General features: G+C 38.7%; 1 protein-coding gene across 3 annotated transcripts in view; it reads right to left on the reverse strand.

Moving 5' to 3' along the window:
• ACTN4 (actinin alpha 4) overlaps positions 1-23,939 on the reverse strand; it is a 78,328-nt gene that overhangs the window by 40,581 nt on the left and 13,808 nt on the right. The window contains exon 1 of one of the 3 annotated variants that reach the window (XM_074219021.1): positions 11,138-19,905. The exons of the other annotated variants lie outside the window; for them this stretch is intronic. The gene's annotated coding sequence lies outside the window, so the exon portion shown is untranslated. Of the gene's footprint in view, positions 1-11,137; positions 19,906-23,939 lie in introns of those variants that run through there. 3 annotated transcript variants of the gene reach the window in all.

Consider the following 23,939-nt stretch of genomic DNA (forward strand, 5'->3'; position numbering starts at 1 on the left):
TAGTTTCTATCCATCCAAGTTCCTAACTCAGTTATGCTGCAGAATATTTTGAACTATATATTCCTGGAAAAGAATTTATGAAAACAATTCATTTCTGTGTGCTTTAAAATTTACTAAAAGGATTAGGGAGAAAAAAGTAGGAAAATGGATTAAGGCTCCAAATTAGAGCAATGATTCACACGGCCATGGCAATCTGGGGCTCCTTCATTTAGAATGGCACAGACATCAGAGGCAATTGGCATGAGCATAATCATAGAAATAAAAATGTTGATTCTTCAACCAAGCCATAGTCATAGCATGCTGGATATGCTGGATGTATGGATTTTTGCAAACAACTTAATTTGAGCAAAACTATCCTTATTCCTAGGTCCTCATCTGTAGCTTTCTTTATTAGGAATTTTCTCTTCCCACATGAGAAAACTCATATGTTCTGCTTGGAAGAGAGGTATAAATACCCCAAAGGGCAGTGTATAGCACATTCCAAAGTTTATCCAAAAGTTATCTGTATTCCTAACAGGCAACATTGTCAAGTTCAAACAATAATGTGTTCTAAAAGGGGACTGGCCTGCAGGATGAGAAACTCAACCTTAGTCACTGATAAATAGTTGAGAAGTCCCAAATTCTCAGGTTCTTCATCTTGATGAAGGGGAGAGGACCACATGCTTTCAAAGAGTCCCTCCTATTCTAAAATTCTATGACTTTATGGCTTCCAATCTTATTATATATTTTTGTATGGTTATCCAGCTTAAAGAAGAGTGATAATACTTGAGTGTTTTTCTTTTGAGGATAGGGAAAAAAAGATCTTGGGCCTTCCATAAGCTAAACCTTATGACCCAACCAAAGAAAAGTAAATACACAAAGCCCCAACAACCTAAATAAGTTCTGCAGTTGCTTTATAGTTCCTTGAGTCCAGTTTTCTTGGACAAGGAGAGTCTGTGGAGGAACCTTCTATTGGAACCACAGCAGTCAACAGTCCTAAAATTCTTCCAGCTCTAATAGGCAACAGGGGGAAATAGGCAACGACACTCATCTATTCTAAAAGTTACTGGATGTGCACTTGGACCTGAAGTTTTAAAGCACTGGGCTTCTCCTAGGCAAGAAGTCAGGAAAATGGCACTAAATTTTCCAATGCAGAAAAATGACCACCGGGGTACACTAAAAGTTGCCAATCTACTATTGAATTTGGTGAAATCAAATCTGGAATCATGCAATTCAAAATACCCCTTAACCTTCATGAACTTCCTGCCCCTAAGGCCATTTTTCTTTTTTCTTAAAGTATAGAACAGTTTACTTCTCTATACAAAAGAAAATCTAAAACACAAACTGCAAAAGCATAAATTAACAAAAAACTTAAGTAATCAGCATAAGTGGAATCACTGAATCAACATTTTTATCTTTACCTGGGCTCTGCACTATCCAAATAATTCCCTTTTAGGTCCATGTCTACTGGCAAGCCAGGCCAGGCCTTGGGCTCATTCTCTTGCTAGAGATCATTTATATTGTCTCTCTCACTCTCAAATTAAATTTTACCGTATTTTCGATTCTGAATTATCTTCTCCCTACTCTTTGAGAAGGTAAGAAAAACACAGTCCATAACAAATATATATACGAGAGAGAGAGAGAGAGAGAGAGAGAGAGAGAGAGAGAGAGAAAAGAAATAAGCACCAATCTGCACCCTGAGTTTTTTTAGCTCTCTACAAGCAGATTAACGTTTTATTATGTTCTGTGGATTTGTGGTTGGTCATTGTATTAATCTGAGTTTTGAAGTCTTTTAAGTGTTTGTCTTTCCGATACTGCTATTACTAGATAAACTGTTATGGTTCAGCTCAATTCACATTTTATCAGTTCAAGTTCATACAAGTCTTTCCAGGTTTTCTGAAATTCCCTCCATTATTTATTACAGCATAATAGTGTTCCATCAAATTCATGTACCATAACTTGTCCCCCAATTTCTCTTAGTGTTCAATTCTTTGCCACCACAAAAAGAGCTGTTTATAAATATTTTTGTGCACATGGCTTTTTTCCCTCTTTGTTTGCTCTCTCTGATATATAGACCTAGTAGTAGTAGCAGTAGTAGCAGTAGTAGTAGTAGTAGTAGTAGTAGTAGTAGTAGTAGTAGTAGTAGTAGTAGTAGTATCGCTGGGTCAAGGGTATTCAGAATTTAAGAGCTTTTTGGACATAGTTTCAAATTTCCCGAATGGCTGGACCAGTTCACAGGTTCACAGCTCCATCAACAATACACTACCATTTTTTTTGCCTCAGCAAGCTATTCCAACATATGTGATTTTTCCCTTTTTTTTGTCATGTTAATCTAATGGGTGTAAGGCCCCACCAGAGTTGTTCTAATTTGCATTTCTCTATTATGATTTAGAGCATTTCTCTATATAGCTGTTGACAGATTGAATTTCTTCCACTGAAAAATCCCTATTGATATCCTTTGATCATTTATCAATTGGGGAAAAGCCCTGAGCCCACATTTTTGTTTAACAAACATTTATAGATATTTTTAGGAATCAGAATGGGAAAGCTAGAAAGAAGTTGTGAACATCTACTCTTAACAATTTGTCCAAAAAGGAAAAACTTGGTCATGGTCAATCACATGGAAGTTAATGGTGGTACTGATCACTTGACTCCTAGAAAATTTAGGAATGAGACTTTAACCTCCTAGGCAAAAACTTAATTATAAGAACCAGAGTAGCCCAAAGTACTGATAATCTAGCTATTTCAAAGGGATATTTATAAAGGGATATATATATATATCTTAAAAATAAGCTCACTTGGGTACCATTATAAATGGTTCCTCCGAAATGGTTTTATGTTTTTCTCCCATACAGTTTGTTTCCATAAAGAGCTTTGGATCTTAACAAGCATAGCAGGTGAGCCAATAGGGTAAAATTCTAGTCTAAAAGGACACTCTTCGGAAGGAAGAGGAAGTGAGGCCTGTTGCCCTGGAGTACACTGCTTTTTTTTTTTTAAAGAATAAACAAAACAGGCTGTCTTTTAATTGGGGCAAGCAATAGAGGCAAAAGTATGCCACTGTCTCTGGGCTCATCAATTTCTTCCTAGTCAGCCTTGTTGGCATCTAGCTGTTAAAATGAATCTGATCATACCTAAGGGGCCTCTCACCTTTGGAACAGTATGTCTTTGCTTTAGAAAGAAAAAAAAAACCCTATTTGCGCTTTCAACAGCTTACAGGTTAGCTCAAGTTACTGTGCAGATTAAAGATTGTCTGGTTAAACTTTGATCCTTAAACAGGATAGTAAAATGAGCTAGGTCTGTTCTCTGAAGTACTACTTGGAATCCCAACAAGCAGCACTGACAAGGGACACATTTTTGCATTAACATCATATCAAATGAATGCCTGAACACACAAAGTCTAGTTACAGATATTTGTTATTTGTGAAAAGCCCCAAATGGAACTGACCTCAATGAAAGCTGGGTCTAGTTTAATCAGACTTTTGGATACTCAACCCATAGGCTGAATTTCCAATATGTACCTTTCTTTCAAGGCAGATTAAGCACAAAGTTTCCAGACCTAAAATTACTCTGCTAGTATAACCCAATATCATCACACCAGAGAGCCCCAGATTCTATTTCCATATGGCTCAAAGGTAAATGTAGGCTTCTGGACCTAAAGGTGTGGACCAAGTCCACAAACACATGGCACTCAAGAATGGACCACATATTCCTTTTTCTATCTAAAATCATCTAGTCTCTACTATATGGCTCACTCCCAGTGCTATACTGCTTTCTGATATTTATATGATCCTCTTGCTGGAGCTTGCTGTTAGAAGTAAAAATAAACTGGGATTGATCTTTACCAAAGATGGGCTGGTCACCTTCAAAAGATGAACTCCATAGTGAAGCTGTTTCCCCACCAAGTTCCAGGTGGTTAGCTAGAAGACTGATTAGAAAACAACAGAACACTGCTCCCACTCAAGTGAAATCCATGCTATATGGAACTTGTTGCAGGGAGCTAGGTGGAGGGCTTAATAAAGCCACTGGTGACAGAAACAGACAAAGTCAATCAGTGTTCTTTGATTTTCATAAATGCTGTTCTTATAAATCAGGGCCTTTCAGATACTTAGCCTTTTAAAGCTGCTGTGTTTAGTCTGAGAGAGAATCTGTATCCTGACACAGGACACAGGAAACAGAAGCCAGGAGACAAACTGCACAGATGTACACTGTTTCAGACACTTCATCCCAGTGTCTTCTCCCCAACTAACCTCCCTTTTAACAGTGCCTAGGAGTAAGATGAGCCTTTTTGAAACAGGGCAACTTTAAGGCTCATAAGAGAATTTAGGGCAGCTATCAACATGATCAATCACTCTCCTCTCTCAACAGCCTGGCACACAGCACACTGAGATTTCTTCAAATAGGCAGATACTGCCCTTTGTTACAATTGCACAGCTACCAGGGTATCTGGGAGGGACCTTAGACTATAAATTCCAAGTTAAGAGTTCAACAGTCAATTTTGTGGCATTAAAATTATACAATCCTCTCCAAGGCCTCATGGGTGAGCAGAGCAATGAAGAGGATAATCTGGTCCACTTCCTGGCAATGGGACCACTCTGGATTCTGAGTGATTTTCCCAAGAAAGGAATCCCAAGAAGGGCAGGCTTCAACATTCCACATCTAGTTATCCTACATACCTGAGACAGGCAATATGAACAATGTCTTAGGCAGATTTTTCAAGAAGTAAAACAAACCTTTTTAGCCTAAATGTAATTATGGAATAGGGAGGAGTCAGTAAAAAAAAAATACTGAAACCTCTGACTCATAATTGTTCCATAAAAATGGTTTGCCCTGGCAGGACAGCAGGTGTGAATTACCATTTGGGCTTGCCCTACCTTTAGTCTTCCTAAGAGGGGAGTCAAAAGGGGTGGGAGGAAGATTGCTAAGCTCTTGCCAAACCAAGTATCAGTCATAAAGGGTGGGTGTATCCACTATCATGGTGGAATGGAGTCAAGCCAACTTGGAACAAAGTCTGGAAAGTACCCTACCAGGATGATTTTGACTTCACACATTGTTGTAAAAAGAGAAGCTATATAAGGAAGGATATGCCAATTACGGGAGATGTAAGGATTGATGACTTATCGGGAAGGACCATCAATATTACTGGGTACACTGTGATAGTTTGTGAATGTACTTAAACTTAATAAAGACTGGGGACAAGGAAGAAGAAATAACATTTCTGTGCCCTGTTGATCCATCAACAAAATCCTTTAAAACAACTCCTAAAATGTTCCAATCCAAGGAGAACATAAGAGCCTTGGATCAAATGATGTCTTCAGGTGAGTCCTGTCTCCCAAAACCTGAAAATGATGTTCCTTATTTTGAGAGCCGTGGTCTTTAAGGCCTCTAGAAGTCCATGGGGGCAAAAGGAAACAGCTAGAATAACTAGTCATACGATAGGCCTGGTGAATCAGGTGGCAGAAGCAGAATTAGAGCTATGCTGGGGTGGCCTTGTTACTTTGACATTCCTGTGATTCCGCCAAGGTAAAAAGTAACCTGAGGAGTTTACCTTATATGGGCAGAATGACATGTCTTGAAAGGACAATGTGCTAAACAACCCTAGTTCAACTCCATTCTTGTTCTGCATAAGAGTTTCCCTGTAAGTTGTTCCGCAAAGTATAGCAAATAATCATTTATGACAGGCTATCACATGTGATTCATAAAACAAAGGTACAGCCCAACTGCCTTTGTATGCTTAAAAAAAAAAATCAGGCAATTCCAGAAACAGAGCAGCTGTGCAGCCGTTCTCATGTTTACCAAGGGAAAGACTGAGCAAATAGCTTTCCCTGTTCCAAGCAACTGGTCCCCAGCAAGACCAGAACAAAAGCAATTTCAGACAACAGTCCCCACTAAGACAAGATGTTCCCACTCTAAGTGTGAAGTTGTCAGTGAAAATGGACCATAAGGTGGCAGCTAGGTGACAGTGGAGAGAGGGCTGGGCCTGCAGATAGAAAGAGCCTGAGTTCAAATTGGGCATCCAACACTACTGGCTATATGACCAGGGCAAAGTCACTTTATTTCTGTCTGTCTCGGTTTTCTCAATTGTCTGTCTCAGTTTTCTCAATTGTAACAATTGTAACAAGAGGAAAATAATAGTATCTTATCTTATCTTGAGAATTCAAAGATTTGTAGAAATGCTCTGTTCAATGCTGGCAAGATTGTTTATCCCCTCTTCCCTTCCTCTCTTACCACTTCTAAACTTTAAGATACAAGGTCACATCCCAAAAGGTAGGTTTCCTGAGAAAATAAGGCCATATTTTATATTATATGTAAAGTAAGAAGGCATATTTTGTCTAATTATGTTCACAATCTACATTGATTTTGGTGATGTTGCACATCCCAAAGTTAGTGTACTCAGATACAAAATCTTAACCAATTTTCTCAGAACAAATTAATGTCTTCATAATAGAATCACTTTCCTTGGAAGCCATGCACTGACAGATATACCCAGAAAGCAGAAAAGAGAAACTAAGTCCCAAGTCCTAACTAATATTTAAGACAAACTTCTACCCTTTTTATAAAAAATGTTGACACAATAATAGCTGTATTTATATAGTGCTTTAAGGTTTACAATTAAAAGTGTTTTTGTATATTTTATTTGAACTTCACAACAATGCTGTGAAAAAAAATACTACAGCTAGTATTGTGTCTATTTTTTTTACATGAGAAAAACTGAAACTCAGAGAAACTAGGGACTTGTCAATAGTAAGAGAACTTGTCAGAGACTCAATTTGCATGTAGAACTAGCACTATTTCCTACTTCCTTTATGACTTAACTGATCAGTAAGTATTCCTGAAAAAAAAAAAAGGATTATAGAAATCACAAGCTTATTCTGAATCACTGACCTGACTTGTTCTAGGTCACACAGCTAGTTAGAGCTGTTTCTAAAGCCAGAACTCTTTCCATTGTGCTAGGCTTTCTCTTTGCTTCCCTATTCATCCTTCCCTCTTCAGATTCCCCCCCACACACACACACACTCCACTAGTTAGAAAGACAGCCCTTCCACTAGAGAATTTAGGGTTAAGTGGCTTGCCCATAGGCCACATGGCTAGGTAATAATTATTAAGTGTCTGAGGTCGGATTTGAACCCAGGTACTCCTGACTCCAAGGCCACTGCTCTATGCACTGCGCCACCTAGCAGCCCAAGAGTTCTTGATGAACTTTTTTTAGGTTGTTTTTTTTTTTTTTTGCAAGGCAAATGGAGTTAAGTGGCTTGCCCAAGGCTACACAGCTAGGTAATTATAAGTATCTGAGACCGGATTTGAACCCAGGTACTCCTGACTCCAGGGCCTGTGCTTTATCCACTATGCCACCTAGCTGCCCCCTTTTTTTTCTTTTTAATTCTAAAACACCTTTATTTGGCTGGTGAGCCTCGTGCCTCACCCTCCCCTAAAGAGAGCTGATACATCCCAAGACTGAGTTCCAAAAGACCCTAAAACCAGACAACAAATTTACAAAGGCAGAGAGCTCCCAAACTCCACAAAGATGCTTATAAACAAAACTCAGAAGGAAAAAACACTCTTAAGAAGGCTTTCCTTTAGTAGGAAAGGATGTCAACACCTTATTTCCTCAGAGTATAGAAGGCAAATTCTATGCCAAATGGGAAGGGTCTGGATGCCTGCCCTGAAGCCATAGTCCCTATATCCGGAATGATCAAGGGGTCAAGCTGCATTATTAAGCAGAGATTCTTCTCTTATGGAGGGAAGGAAAAGAGGAGTTTCTGGTTCCACTGAAAAGAAAGCAACCTGGCTCCCCCTCGGGGCCTCATAAGCCTTTGATCCTCAATTTGCTTGGTGGGTGGTAAGCAAAGCGTAAATATGTACAGCACAAGATTCCTAATAGCCAAGGATCACTCCCCTTCCTTCCAATGATGTACTGGTAAAACACAAACCAGCCAAACATTCCAGCCTTGTCCTATGCAAGGTAACCAAACCCCTGCTTTCAAGGACATTCAGGTCAATTTTTTCTCAGGATGGATTCAGGAATGGGATCTGAACAAAACAGTGCAAAGAAGGTAACAAGAGATAAAGAGAGAACCTTTCTACAACATCCTATAAGGATGCAGAATCACTTTTAAAACTCAAGTAAAAGGTTTATTTTCTGGACAGTTCTCCTTCCAGTGGGATTATTGCTGTGGCTTACAACATGGGAAAAGGAACAGTCAAAATCACGAGCCTAAAGGGACTAAGTTACCAAAGATTATTAGCATAGTTACAAAAACAGGCTGAAAAATCAAAGACAGGTCAAATGACTGACAACTCAGTCTATTCTGAAAAATTTTAAACTAACCTGAAATCAAGAACCAAAGGTTTCTTTTCTGTTCCCAGGATAAATTTGAAGAAAGTAAAAATGCATATGGAATCCTGAGAAATTCTTGTTCAAAACATTCTCTTTGACTGAACTGGATTTAAATTCCAAATTCCCAATTAATTTTCAATGAAGTCCAGGGCAAGTATGTGGGACTTTCTTGAGTACACAAATCTACTACATGAAATCATAGTCTCAAATGTAATAGGGTGTATCTTTCCTACTTTCTTACTCTGCTGAACAGTCACACTTTAGAGGAGAAATACTTTCATGTTCTATTCTCTTTTTCTTCTGAAAGATTAAGAAGGTCCCTGGAGCTAATAAACCAGGATGAAAAGATGGTCTGGTCACAAAATCTCCAGCACTCACACCATTCCTAGACATGAAGGACAGAGAAAGCATCAACAGTGAAGGATGACTCAAATGGGAGAAAATGAGTGTACAAGTAGCTGCCAATCCTCATGGCTCTGAGAAAGCAAAGGAGCTCATCAGTTAGATTCCACTACACTAAGTACTGCTATCTTCAATAGATTTTCCAAATTACCAACACAGTCAGCAACAGCTACAAAGTATAACCCAGTATGGCTTCACTCCCACACTAAGAAACTTTTGCTTTTTTAATTTTCAGTTCCAAATTCTCTGCCTTTCTTCTTCCCTTTCTCCACTTACTGAGAAGTCAAGATAAATAGAACCCATTGCAAATATAACTAATGAATTTCTCCAAACTATGACTTGTCAACAGAACACTTGTGGGTAGAACAAATGAAAAAAAAAACAAAGAACTAAGGGACAGGGTACAATATTAGGGAAGATGAATGGCTAGGGACTTTGTTATTTTATTCTAGAGGTAGAACAGGGAGCCACTATATTTTTGAGCAGAGGGAGAACGTAGCACTAGTTTCCTTATCAAAACTTCCAATCCACTGTTTTCTGGACAGCTAGGAATATATGTCCCATGAACATGTCCAAAAGAGAATGCATTATTTTTTTCCCTCCAAAGCCCTCTTCTTTTCCCAAATTCCCTACCACTGACTCACTCAAGCTGACAACTTTGGTGTCATGTTCAACTTTGGACTTGCCCAAGTCAAGACATTGCCAAGACCTGACATTTCTACCTTCACAACATCTCTTTTAAATGTCCTGCCACATATAGGTGTTACTTGGTAACACCAGGAAGTGTTAGAACATAACAACTGCTGAATAAAGACTTGCTGAATGGAAGTGGATTTGGGATACAGTATGTCTGTATCCTGCATAATCAACTTTTCAAAGGTATTTCTCTGGTAGGCAAGACCCCATATAGCCTGGCTGCTCCAAATCACTACCTCTGGTCATTCTTCTTCTTTTTGCAAGGCAATGGGGTTAAGTGGCTTGCCCAAGGCCATACAGCTAGGTAATTATTAAGTGTCTTAGCTTGGATTTGAATTCAGGTCCTCCTGACTCCAGGGCTGGTGCTCTATCCACTGTACCACCTAGCCACCACCTCTGGGCATTCTTGAACCATCCTTGTAAGATCTGAACTATATTCTTCTAGAAACATCTGATCTAGAAACAATGAAGTCAGCTTAAGGAATGTGTCAGAAGACAGGGCTTCTTGAGATGAAGGGTCACAATTAGTGACCTTTCTAGACCTGTCAAGTATAGAAAGCAGACCTGTATGTTTACTTTCTACCTCCTGTCCTTCAGATGCTTCCTAGTATGTAATGATCCTTGAAGAAGGTATACACACTGTTGGTGCTCTGAAACACACCCATATATACTGTTATTTTACCACATAAACAGCTGGAACTATCTAGTCTCTAATAGCAAGGGAAATACCTAATTGTAAAGCTGAGACTGAAATCCAATCTACTGCCCACTCATTAGGTAATGTTGGACCAGTCACTCAGCCTTTTTCATCTGTTAAATAGGAGAGTCTGAAACTGTTTACAAGATATTTGGAATCAAATGTTCTTTATAAATATATAGAATTTTAGACTATGAGGTGAAAGCTTACTGCTTCCTGCAATGAGGTTTCCAAGTTTCCTTAAATAGCTAATATCCAACTCAGTAGTAAAACTTGATAAAACCCCAATTTCCAAAGACAGGTGTTTTTTTTAATTTAAACAGAATTTAGAAGGAAAAAAAAATGACAGAAAGGAGCTGGATTTGGAGTGTGAAAAGATGTGAACATTCCTCTGCCCCTGCTGCCCTGTCCTTTAGTCAAGTTCTCCTAGAACCTTCAATTTAAGGAGAATGCCCAGGCCAGTCATCTTCCTTACTTCAATTCTCTTTAGGCTCAAATCTCAAAACTTCAAACTGGCTTCTTCACAATGCCCTGACCCTTCCAGCTTTTCAGCTTTCTTTTCTGTGTTGTCTTCCTCCAGGAGAATATAAAAGCTTTGCTTCAATTTGTATTCCTCCAATGCCATCCATACACAGTAACAGCTTAGAAAAGATTCCCTGGCTTGACTAATGGGGTTAGACTAGGCAATCTCTGGATCCCAGCTGCTAGGAAGCAGCACAGGAGAGTGCAAAGTAAACTGGGTTTGGAGGGAAAAGTATAGACTGAAATCCAACCTACGCTACTACCCATGTTTTGTCTCCTGAAAAAATAAAGAAGGGAAAGATCAAGACCATGACCTTCAGTTTTTAGATGCTATAATCTGATAAACTTCAGCTTGAGCATTCTTTTTTTTTTGGGGGGGGGGGAACCATGCCTCCCTAAACCAGAAGAGCCTGGGTTCCCTGGGAATGGGAACAAATAATCTGTCTACCTGGCTCTCCTCTGCCCTCCCAGGCACAAAGAGAAAAGCAGGCATGTTTATCACTTACTCATCCCAGAGTCTTAAGGTCTCCAAAGCCTGCTATTCTGATGAGGTGACAGATTACACCACAAAACAGGCTCTTAAGGAGCACCACCACACATCTCCCCCAGTCCTCTCTGCTTCGAATAGTAACCAAGAGTAAGCACAGCCGATTCAGTCTAAAAGCTCCAATCTTCCACACTAAGTAGTGGAAAATCAAGTACAGGTGTCTTCTCCTTGTTGAGGAGATTAAGAACCAAGCTCACAGAACTGACTTTTACTCACTAAATTATTTGGCATCAGAGTTAGACCTTTGTACCACCCTTCAATTGGTAAAGTCCAAATTACAGCAGGGTGAACTTCAGCCCTCCTGCCTCTGCCATTATTATTACCAAAAGAACATGGATCAGGGTGCTCATAAATATCCTCCCTTCTGTGTTGTTTCAGGGTTTATTAAAAAGCAACAAAGACAGGAAGGTAATGATTAAGCATAGCTCGCTGGGAGTCAACACACATCTCAATCTAAGAATTTTTCAGCTGGGTTTGGACCATCAATTTGAAAAATATGTAGTTTGTGCTTGTCTATGGAGGAATGTAGCTGGGTACCTCCCACCAGTTATAGAGCAAACAACTTCTGGTTCCATCATCTGCATTTTCAGACAAGGTCACAGACAGGCAGACTGATGTAGTAGAATAAGAAAATTCAGTCTCGGGAAAGCCAGGTTCTAGTTCCACTACCAGAATAAGTTTATTTCCCTATTCAGTTTCAATTTTCCTATGTAAAATGAAGGAATTATTTAGAATAGATCAGTGGTTCTCAAACTATTATCCCGGAATTCCTGAGGAGAGAGAGGTTCTCCAAGACCCTTTCAGAGAATGTGGAAGGTCAAAGTTACTTTTCATAATACTGAAAAGTTTTAATTTCTGAGATGGTAAACACCCATAGATATAATAATATAAATCATATAAACACTCTTCAGTGAGGGAGGTCTTCAATAAGAATTTAAGGGGTCCCAGACATAAAAATAGGTTAAGGATCCTTGTCCCTAGGGCAGATTATATGATTATATAATAATAATAATGACAATTAAACAGAAAAAAACTACAGGGAAAGCAACATTACCACTCCAAATAGGTCTACACTGGAAAGAAGTCTTTAGAGAAAAGGAGGATGCTACCAAGATAGGGGAGCAGGTAGGTGACCTGGTGGAGACAGAATGCTGGGCTTGGAGTCAGGCTCATTTTCCTGAGCTCAAATCTGACTTCAGATACTGTGGAACTCTAGGCAAGTCACTTCACCCTGTTTGCCTCATTTTCCTCATCTGTCATAAGATGGAGGAAAAAAAATAACAAATCACTCCAATATCTTTGGCAAGAAAATCCCAAATGAGGTCATGAAGAACTGAATCAGACACAACTGAAATGACTGAATGCCACCACCACTCAGCTAGGATGTTGTTTTAACATTACCCGCTCTTTTATCCTGAAAAAGCATTCCTTCTCTTCTCCGCAAATAAGGCTCGTGATAACATAAAAACAGACAACATTTGGATATGTTTGATTTGCTTGTCCTTCTAACTTCACTCTTTCTATATATGGCACTGTCTCTGATATTTGAGAATTCTGTATTATCATTGAGTTTTTTACATTTGATGATTGATGATATTTGTTCTTCATTCTCAAAGAAGACCATGACATCAGGGAAGTGATTCAATGACAAACAAGTGAATAGGATTTGGGTGAGGGAGTGCTGTGCTAAGGCACCAGCTTCACTTTCTCTTCCAGAGTCATCTAGTCCACTGGCCCAATATGGATCAGGATGACTGCAGATGGCCCTTGATGCAAGGCAGTCTTTTCCAGGTTGACTGAGATAATCAAGTGGTTTGGAATTTTCTTTTTTTAAGTTTATTTGTGTTAAACCATCCTTGCATCTCTGGTATAAGCGCTCTATTTCATTTTGTGTCTCAGTTTTGGCAGTTTATAACTGGGCATGATAGGTATAGAACATTTTTCTTTTTCTTTCAGTTTCACCTTATTTATTTATTCTCCACTCTTTTCTTTTTAGTCATGTTGGCAAATGTTTATCAATTTTATTATTCATTTCAAAGAACCAGCATTTAGTCTGATCACTTTTATGTTTTAATTTCCAATTTATCTATTTCTCCCTTAATTTTTAATACTGTGTTTTTCTTGTGAGTTTATTTCCAAACTGTCGTGTATGCATGAAAATCTCATTTTCTGTATTACCATAAAATCAGAATTACAAATGACTCAGTGACTTTCAGTCATTGGGCAGCAGCTGAAAAAAGTTTTTACAAAGTTCAAAAGTTGCCTAGTGACTAGATATTGAATTTTAATATGGAATATATGTCTTTTAAAAGCTTGAGTAGGGGCAGCAAGGTGACACAGTGGATAGAGCATCAGCCCTGGAGTCAGGAGTACCTGAGTTCAAATTCAGCCTCAGACACTTAATAATTACCTAGCTACGTGGCCTTGGACAAGTCACTTTAATCCCCTTTGCCTTGCAAAAACCTAAAAAAAAGTTTAAATAATTAACCAATCATATTGTTGCATTTTTAAAAAAGTTTCTCTCTTAAGTCATTAAAGCTTAAAAGTGCTCTAAGATACCTGAGACACCTTGTATATAAATGTGAATTACAATTATTTCCTTTTAGTCCCTTTTATGGACTCTGCCTTAAAATCGATTATTTTCTAACCTTCTGTGGGGATGGGGGGGGTTATAGAGGAAATACAGACGCTAAAGAAAGTCTACATTTTTCAAATTTCACCTCTGCCATGTGTATTCTTAGAAAATAATATCTTCCCAAGATCTCAGTTTCTTCAAATCTGTAAGAAAGGGTTTAGATAAGATAGCATCTGAACTTCTTTTCATATCTCAGCCAATTATCATGAGATGACTCCAAATTTTGTTTTGCTGCTTCAAAAGTCTAGAATGTCTTCTCTTTACCTTTCACCAGATTTATCCTTTCCCATCCCTTAAAACCCAGCTGTCCCAGCATATAAGAACTGAAGGACACTTCAGAAGTTATGTAATTTAGCAGGAATCTTTTTCCCAGTGGCAAATGAGTATTTATTAAAGCATAGTGTGGGGCAGCTAGGTGGCTTAGTGGATAGAGCATGAGCCCTGGAGGAGTACCTGGGTTCAAATCTAGCCTCAGACACTTAATAATTACCTAGCTGTGTGACCTTGGGCAAGCCACTTAACCCCATTTGCCTTGCAAAAACCTAAAAAAAAAAAAAGCATAATGTACATCAGGTACTGGTACTGAAATACAAAAGTGACAAAGTTTTTGCCAGTAATGAGATTACATTCTGCTCAAGAGCAATACAACACATTCAAAATTCACACAAAATAAATTTACAATAACAATGAAATGAATATTGAGTCCTAAAGTAAAAGGTCACTTGAAAACCTTGGAGGCTGGGTAATCCTCAACCTCCTTAGGCAACTCTAATTGTGAGAAATTTTTCCAGACAAAAAGCCTAAATCTGACTTTCTGCAACTGGTATTTATTACTCCTGGTTCTACCAAGAAGAACAAGTCTACAAGTAGAACAAGTTCATTTTAAAAAACTTCTTTAAATACTTGAAAAATTATCATGTCTCCCCTAAGTCTTTTATTCTTCAGGCTATTCCTTAAATATCCTTCAACCCATTTGTCATATGACAGGGATTCAGGGGCCCTTCCCATTCTGGCCCTTCTCTAGAGGCTTTCACCTCTCTTTCCTACTCTATAAACTCTAAGTTCAGATATTCTGTCTCTCCCGAAGCACAACCCAGTGCTATACCCATAACTGAGCTTGCTATTTTCCAAACTGAACTGAATAAGTTCTCTTCTAACTACCAATTCTAGCTATACAAAAAACTATACCCCAACATTCAAGGTAAGCTTCTACAAATAATGAAGCCAGGAAATAGTCTATTCATGCTAAGATTCTTATTTACTTCTGTTTTAACTTTACTTTTCATTCCCTGGATTTGGACTGTCTAAACTAAACTGCAACTGCAACTATACATGAAAGGTTTTTAGGTGCATCTTCAAGAGAAAAAATTTGATAGGCTTCTCTTCTACTATATTCTAAAAAGTGCAGACTTTCACTGAGAAAAAGTACACATTTCAGATATTTCCAGGCTTTTTCTTTGCTTTTGAGGGTAAAAGGACCTTTATGCTTTTGAGGACCAAGGGCAGAATTGCTGTTGCTGAAGCATGCTTCACCAAGAAACACCTGATACCCCAGGATGATCCCAAATTTCCCCATGTCCAAAACCTTCCACCTATCTTCACAAGCAAGATAGCAGTGTCTAGCCATAGAAGGACATTTCTTTTCTGGCCTGCTTAGATGTATATTTTGGTTCAGAGGATAATTTGAAAGCCTGGCAGCGCTTACTAGATTATCTTGTATGTAAAAGAGCTGTGTCTGTGTGAAAGCAAAGATCTTGGTAAAATCGTCAAGCTTTTTTGCTCAGAAAAATGTGAATCAAAGGTCTGAAAATGTATCAACAAAGTCAGAAATGATATTCTACTCTACTGAGTAATACAACATTCAGAAAAATCCTTATAAAATACATACAAAATAAACCCACAACAACAGAGAAAAAAGTAGGGAAGAATTCAATCTTTCTGTACTCAACACTCAATTATCTTTGGAGGAGACAGAAAGGGAAAACAATGAAGAAAGAAATGCAATTCTGTGAAAACTCAAAAATTATTTAAGTCACTATCCATTTCAATCACTCAACCGCATAGTCAAAAAACATTATCAAAGGAAACGAAGGAATTTGTTTTAGGATGATCACTTTGGCAGTTGAGTGAAAGATGGACTGAAATAGGGAAAAATTAGAAGCCTGGGGACCAGCTAGCTGGAAGATGCAAAACTCCTTTGATGGATCTTCCTCCAGATTATGCCTTCTAATTCTTTAGGTGTCTCACAGGACTCTGTCCTGCAGGGGTCATCTGCTCTTCTCCCTCTCTACTGCTTCATTTAATGATAATGATTTCATTCACTGTTGATTTAACCTTTACAACATCTCTCAAATTATGTCTGATCCTCTCTTCTGATACTGTTATTATCCTGGTTCAGGCCCAGATCACCTCACCCTTGGATTAATAGAACAGAATTGGGGTGATTCTGCCTGTCTTAAGTGTCCACTCTTCTTCATCTTCCATTGAGCCACCAATGTGATTTTCTTAAAGCACAGACATGATCATGCCACATAAACACCAGTGGCTCTCTAACACCTCCAGGTTCAAACATAAAATCCTATTTAGTGTTCAAAGCCCCCCTTTCCAATTCCCTTCTTTGGACTCCAGAAACAAAGCACTCTCTCAGCTCCAGGAATTTTCTGGGCCATCACCTACAGCTGGAATGCTCTTTCTCCTTATTTCAGCCTCCTGATTTCCTTTAAGTCTCAATTAAAACCCCATGTTCTAAAGGATACCATTCTCAACTCTTTTTGATTCTAGTGACATCCCCTATTCATCCTATTGATATATATCTTAAGACTTATTTTAAAATTTGACTCGAATTAGCACAAATCACAGAAAATACCAAGTCTTATTTCCAAGCTCCTCAGCCTCCCAATTTATAACATGTTCTACTAAATGATAACGGGAATCAAGGTTAAAAAGCTCTACCTCCCCAAGACATTATTGCTTGTAACACTGGGGTGGGGGTGTGGAGTTGGGAGAGCAGTGTCTAGGAATAGGATATGATCTCAAGGTGCCAAGTGCCTTCAAAAGATCAAGAATCTCCTTTAAACTCCTTCCTAGTTCAGTTTCCAAAATATGATAAGAAAGGTTGGACTGTGTTGAAAAGGTTTACCAGAGAATAGGCAGATAGGAAAAAGGGAAAGCACAAGATGTAATGGCTCCCAAGTCTTAAAAAAGAACCATCTGATCTAACTGCCAATATGTCTCTATAAGCACAAGTTTAGGCACTCAGCTTAGTTTAGTGAACTAGATTTCCATTAAAAAAAAAAACCCATTTCGGGCAGCTAAATGGCAGTGGATAGAGCACTGGCCCTGGAGTCAGGAGGACCTGAGTTCAAATTTGACCTCAGACACTTAATGATTTGTCTAACTGTGTGACCTGGGGCAAGTCACTTAATTCCATTACCCTAAATAAAAATAAAAAAAAAACACATTCTCTATATGATGAAGACACAGTAAGATCTTTGGCTAAAGGTGCTAGATAGATAGATTTAAATCAATCCCTTTTGCTACTTAGAGACAGAAAGGGGCACTCACAGCTTCTACAGAGGCAAATTCAAAAGCTTCATTCAATATGTCAAATTCCACCAATCAACCTAGAACCATAAGAAGTAGCACTTATCCTCACCAATTAAACTCTAATCTTAGGTAACCAGGGCCATAGAAGGAGGTGATCAATTCTATGCCCTTCACCAGGGAGATGTTACTATGACAACATATAGATTATTTAAATAAAACAGTAAGTGTTAATTCAATCTCTCCTCTGAAAGGAAACATAACCTCTCAGAACAAACTAAAAGTTAACTCTCATTTACTAGTAGCAAAATGCTACAGAAATAGAAATAATGGCAGCCAACTGCTGCTGTCCTCATTAAATGGGACACAGAGAAATTCTGAGGTAGAGCTGAGCCTTTCCCTAGCTAACAGGCTAAAGTCCCTCCAACTGACTATTAAGCCAGTCCAGATTCTGCCTATTAAAAGACCACTGCCATCACTTCTGCCAGCCAAGTCAAGGGCAGCCAAGCCTGGGACTGAGACAGCTGGACATCATGATGCCTGTGTGGTCCATGGAAGTCCAATGGAACCAGTGAGAAAAAGCCAAACATCTGGCAAGTTTGGAAGCCGATTCGCCACAGGCAGGCCTGGATATATTTCCCAGGTCTCCAAGTACTCATCTCTCTCCTAAGTTCTCCTCTTACTTTTCTGACCACTCTTTCTCAGTCTCCTTTACTTGATCTCCAACCAAGGTCATACATACTCTGAAGATGTCCCCAAGGTTCTCTGACCTAGGCCCTAACAAATTCTAAATAAAACAATTTTCCTTAAAGCAAAAGAGGAAAAAATTATATTAAACTGCAAACATCTGGTGCTTATGGTTTGCTTTTTTTCTCCTAAGATGCTACTATTTAACTTTTTCATTTATTCTAATTGCCTATCCCTGTAATTGTTCTTGACATTTTAAAAAATACTCAGTGATCTTCCTTCTTTATTGCTATTTTTGGCATCAAAATTCCTAGTCCCTCTCAAGTAACAGATGTTATATGGGGACATTCAGGTGTTTTGTTGGGAAGTGTCTTTTGTGTCCAAACACATAATTTCTCTTAAGAGAGAAATGCATAGAAAGACAAAAGTATAAACAGGATCGTTTCACAAAACAATTAACAATGAAAATACAAGAAAAAATGCAATGCAGATAACAGTCAAAGACAGATGGGCTCAACAATACATGTATGAGTGTAAGAGAGGTATGACAATAACATGAAATGAAACAGATTTGTATTACTGTAGGACCTTATTTGTACTATCAATGGCAGGGAAGGTACTTCATTTGAACTCTTGCTTCTCTATCTGATGTACTGTATGAAGAAATAGAAATAAAACTAAAACAAATACTGTCTAATAGGAGATCACAGAACATAAAAGATGAGCATAGCAACAGAAAAAAGAATATACCAAGTTTATAATGGGAGGTGATGGACAGTCTGCACACTCTAGTGTTCTGTAAGCAAGAGATTTTAGAGAAAGGCCCCAAGCAGACTGAGTAAAATTCCTGTAGCTGCTATTTGGCAGGGCATAGAACAAATCACACAAAATTTTTAAGACATGGATAGATTGTAAGTGCTTGTCAAGTGTAGAGAGTAGATTGGGTCTTAAATATGTTACAGTATTGAATTAAAGAGCAGTGAGTTCAAAACTTTTTAAGAAGTTTAAATTCTTTCATTTGGTGATCTAATTAGCTTCCATATATTCAACTATCATCTCTACTCCTATTATTCTCAGAACTACGAATTCAGTCCGAACCTTTCTGTTGACCTACAGTCACAACTTCAACAGTCTATGGGACATCTGGAACTACATGTCATTCAGATAGCTTAAACTCAACATATCCAAAACTGAACTCCTTGTCTTTTTACCCAACTTAGCTATTTAATTTCCTAACTTTCCTACCTAATACTCCAGACTAGAGGGTATCACTCTACTTCTAGCCATGCATCAGTCATCTTCATTCTCTCTCCTATTCACTCCTCAATACCCAATTTCCATTTTCCAATCTGTTTCCAAAACCTCTCAGGTAGCTACTGAAAAAGCACATAGAGTGCAGGGCAAGGAGTCAGGGACTCTGTTCAAATCCAGTCTTAGACTTTAGCTGTGACTCCGGGCAGACCACTTAGCCTGTCTGCCTCAGTTTATTCTTCTGTAAAATAGAGTTAAAACCTGCCTCTCATGGTGGCTTTGAGGATTAAATGAAGTAATATTTGTAAACTACTTAGCTCAGTACCTAGCATATAGTAAATCCTTAAGAGATCTTTATTTACTTCTTTCTTTATTAGGAAAGATCATCCAACCTTTTCCTATATGCCTCTTTATACTGATGCAATCCCTCATCACCTTGAGCCCAGACTACTGCAACAACCTGATTGTTCACCTGCCAGTCAGTCTCTTCCCACTCCATTCCATCCTCCACTCAGTTATCAGTCATCTTCCTAAAACATGGATCTGACCATATCAACCCCCCCACACACACACACCCTGAGAAACACCAATGCCTCCCTATTTCTAGGATCAAATATAAATCCCCTGACATTCAAACCTGCTAATAACCCCCCTCCCCCCATCTTTATAATCTTCTTATCCCTTACTCCCTCCCACTACATATTCTGTGATCCAATGACAGTGGCTTCCTGGACATTCTTAGAATACATTACACCATCTCTCAACTGCAGGCATTTTTGCTGGTTGTCCCCCATGTCTAAAATTCTTTCCCTTCTAATTTGCCTCCTAGTTTCCTTCAAGTTCTAGTTAAAAATTTCACCTTCTACAGGAAATCCCTTTTAATTCTAGTTCCTTCCTTCTGTTGATTATGCTCAATTTATCCTCTATCTTTTTCTTTTCTTCCCCCCCCCCCTTTTGGAGGCGATTAGGGTTTAGTGCCCTACTCAGGTTCACACAGCTAGGAAATGTTTGCAAATTTACACTGGAGTCAGGGTGCTCTATCTATTGTGCCACTTAGCTGCCCCATCAATCTTGTTTGAAGAATTACTTATATATTTGTCTCACCCTCACACTGAGCAGGGACTCTCTTTGGCATTTCTTTGTATTTAGTATAGTGTCTGGCACATGTTGTTCAGTTATGTCCAACCCTTCATGACCCCATGGACCTTATTATACCAATGCTGTTGAGTAATGTCCTATAGGGACAGTTCTTGGCAAATATCCTAGTATGCTTTGCCATTTCTTTTTCCAGTGAATTAAAGCAAACCGAGGTTGGTGACTTGTCCAGAGTCACATAGCTAGTAATTAGATTTGAACTCCAGATCTTCCTCACTGAAGGCCCAGTGCTCTATCCACTGAGTCACTTAGATGAACACAGGAGCTGTTTAGTTATGATTATTTTTTTATTATTATTATTATCTGTTCTTCATTCTCAAAGAAGGCTATGACATCAGGGGGTGATGCTGTGATATGCCTGTGAATTTGATTCAAGGGAGGGGGTGCTGTGCTAAGTCATCAGCCTCATTTTCTCCTCTGGACCACCTGGGTCTATTGGTTAAATATGGATCAGGACAACTGGAAATTGCCCCAGAAGCAATCAGGGTTATATGATCTGCCCAGGGCAAATGGCTAGTAAGTGTCAAGTGTCTGAGGTAGAATCTGAATTCAGGTCCTCCAGGGTCAGTACTCTATCTACTGTGCCATCTAGCTGTAGCAATTGCTTAATAAATGTATATTGACTTTTATTATATGTGATGATGTGGCATGGGTAGAATTTTGGGAAATTTCTTTCTTATCAAAAGAAACATACACTTTCTTATACAACAATAACATTTTTCTTTGCTCCTTTCTCCCATCTTTCTAGACAAATGGAGTTTGTGAAATCATTTGGCCATGGCAACCTCAGGCAATCAATAAATCTAGGAGCTTTTTAGGGGTGAATTAAGTATTTGACCAAATACAGTAGATGAATAAGGTTATAAATATCCAAACAGTCCTGGGCAGAAAAAAGTTTTCCCACCCTTGGGCAAGACACACACACACACACACACACACACACTATATATATATATATATATATATATATATATATATATATATATATGATATTATTATTTACCCTCAGTTTTCAAAGACATCAGAGTGATGTCATGACTCTTAAATGAATTGTATTTAAATGAGGCAGAGTTGTACAAAATGGCCAACCTTACTGTCTCTTCCAAAATCATGGTCAAGTGACAAGACAAAAGTCAAGATGACTGGTATCCCTGGATGCAGTAGATGACTTTGGTATCTTCCATGTCTGATCAAGTTCTAAGGTCACACAGCACCTGCTTCAGCAGCCATTCTGGCCATTGGAACAAATTGTTTCCATACCTCCATTATGCTTAGTGACCCTCAATATGGCTTAGCCCACCAAGGTATGGTCACTGCACAAGCCACAGCTTTTTAAAGTCAGAAGTGAGAGTTGGATGAATCAGGAGGACCCTAATGATATTTGAACAGTCCAGAAAAGGGTTTAGCAAGTACTCACCGATATGGTAGTATTCTTGAACACTCCATACATATATGATATTCATATGTATTAGGTGACAGGAAACATATCATTTATAGAACTCCTAATTATTTTTTCTATGCTTACTCCCCAAATCTCAAAGAGCAATGAGTTCATAATATAAAAATACGTTCAACCTGATTATACAGGTACAATTTGTCATAGGGAGGTGAAAGGGAAGGGAAAGAGGTAGACAAATGTGGAACTCAAATCTTACAGCAAATGAATGTTGAAAAATTATCTGAAGACGCAATTGGAAAAAATAAAATTTAAATTAAAAAAGTAATGAGTTCTGAGGAATAAGAGCAACTACTGCTCTATATAAGATAAATTTGAATTCAAATTCACTAGTTTCATATAGAAACCAGGCTATTTAACAAGAAACCAAATACTGTACCTATTTAAGTTGCAAATGTTTCATCTGGAATGCTAATGAGAAAGCAGCTCACATACATTTCTTAGCTAAGCTGGATCTTGCTGTCCCTGACTCCAGTCATATAAATAGCAAGTCAACTTGCATATTTTACAAGTTTTCCCTCAGGCCTGCTTCAAGTTTATTTTTGTTGCTTTCGTTTTTTAAGACTTGTATTTATGCATCTTCACTAAACAGACTTCTTCAAGCCAGAGAAAATGACAAAATGCAAAACTTGCCCTTACTCCAGAGCTGTACCAGATGGTTTCAAGAGATTTATAGGCTCTCTGTAACTGGCATATGGTTTTCTCCCTAAAGCAGCCTATATGAAATAAATCTCTAAAAGTAGTCCTGAGTCTCAGTTTCCCCACCATTCTCTTCAACCTTTCCAATACTGATAATTTTTTCCAGAACCCCCTAATGGATATTATACTTAATATTCAATCTGAGACTTCAGCTCTCATATTAACCTGAGGAGACAGAGGTGATGCAGAGAAAGGCTGAAATCAAAGCATTTTCTTTTTTTATGAAAAAGCAGTGGGATCTTAAGAGAAAAGGAGTAATATGGTATTTTTAAAACTTGAAAAAACTAAAGAAGGCTTGAGTCAGCTAAGAATATTTCCACAGCTCCTACTTGTGGCTTAGACAAGAACAGAAGGATATATAGCTGTCTCTCTTTCAACCAACATTTTCCTGTCTCTTCCAGAGATAGCTAAATGAAACTTATTTTTAAAAATCTACCACTGCCCCCCCCCCCATGCATCCAGGTAAGAGCAATGGCTGGAGCCATTGCACACAGTGATCTCACCTCCAGGGCCTCCTTGGCAGGGGATCCAATATTGTTTTTAGTGAATTTCCTGTGCAAGCTCTTAAGACAGGAAACTGCTCCTGTGCCTCAAGTTGCGAGCCTGTTTTAAGTCATTCCATCCAAATCTAAACAAAGGCCTTTTTGTGTTCTTCCTTTAAAAACACACAAAATAAGACTTCCCTGCACTTTGTAGTCAATAACTTCAGAATTAGCTGTATTTCAATGACCTCAGCTTTTGCTGGTAATTAGCAATTTAAAATACCAAAAATGTCCTGGTCCTCTAAAACCCTAAAAGATTACGTCAATTCGTCAATTTGACCTTACAAATCAAAGTTGATCTTGCTCAGTCAGCACCCCATAGTTTACCCTCAACAGTGACTATAAACTGCTTTGTAATGGGTTGATTCCATTGGGATAATCATGTAGGAGGGGTGACAGGCTGCTGCAAGGGGCCCCATTCCAAGTGTTGACAAGTTTTAATTAACACCCAGGCTAATTAAACCCTGGCACAGCTAAAGGAGAGAAAAGTGCTCATCTTGCAAGTGATAAAGTGTTTGGATTTGCAAAGTTCTCTGAGGCTGACAGAGGCTTCTTAAAGTGAGCTTCCTTGGCCTCGGCAAGCACTCCCTGTTCTTCCCCATGCAAATCAGGCCCGGAGGCCCGTAGAGTGGGATGGTATTTTTCCATCTGCCTTTTTGTCAAAGGACCGAAGAATCCAGAGCTGCTGGCTAGTGTGGCCCTCGACTTGGGATGGCTATCTTCAACCTGGAGCTACTCCTTTGTCATACATGGCTGCTCTCCTCACTGCTAGGAGTCAGCTGTCATTGCTGTA

Source organism: Macrotis lagotis, chromosome 1 (assembly GCF_037893015.1).
Source record: "Macrotis lagotis isolate mMagLag1 chromosome 1, bilby.v1.9.chrom.fasta, whole genome shotgun sequence".
Lineage (NCBI taxonomy): Eukaryota > Metazoa > Chordata > Mammalia > Peramelemorphia > Peramelidae > Macrotis > Macrotis lagotis.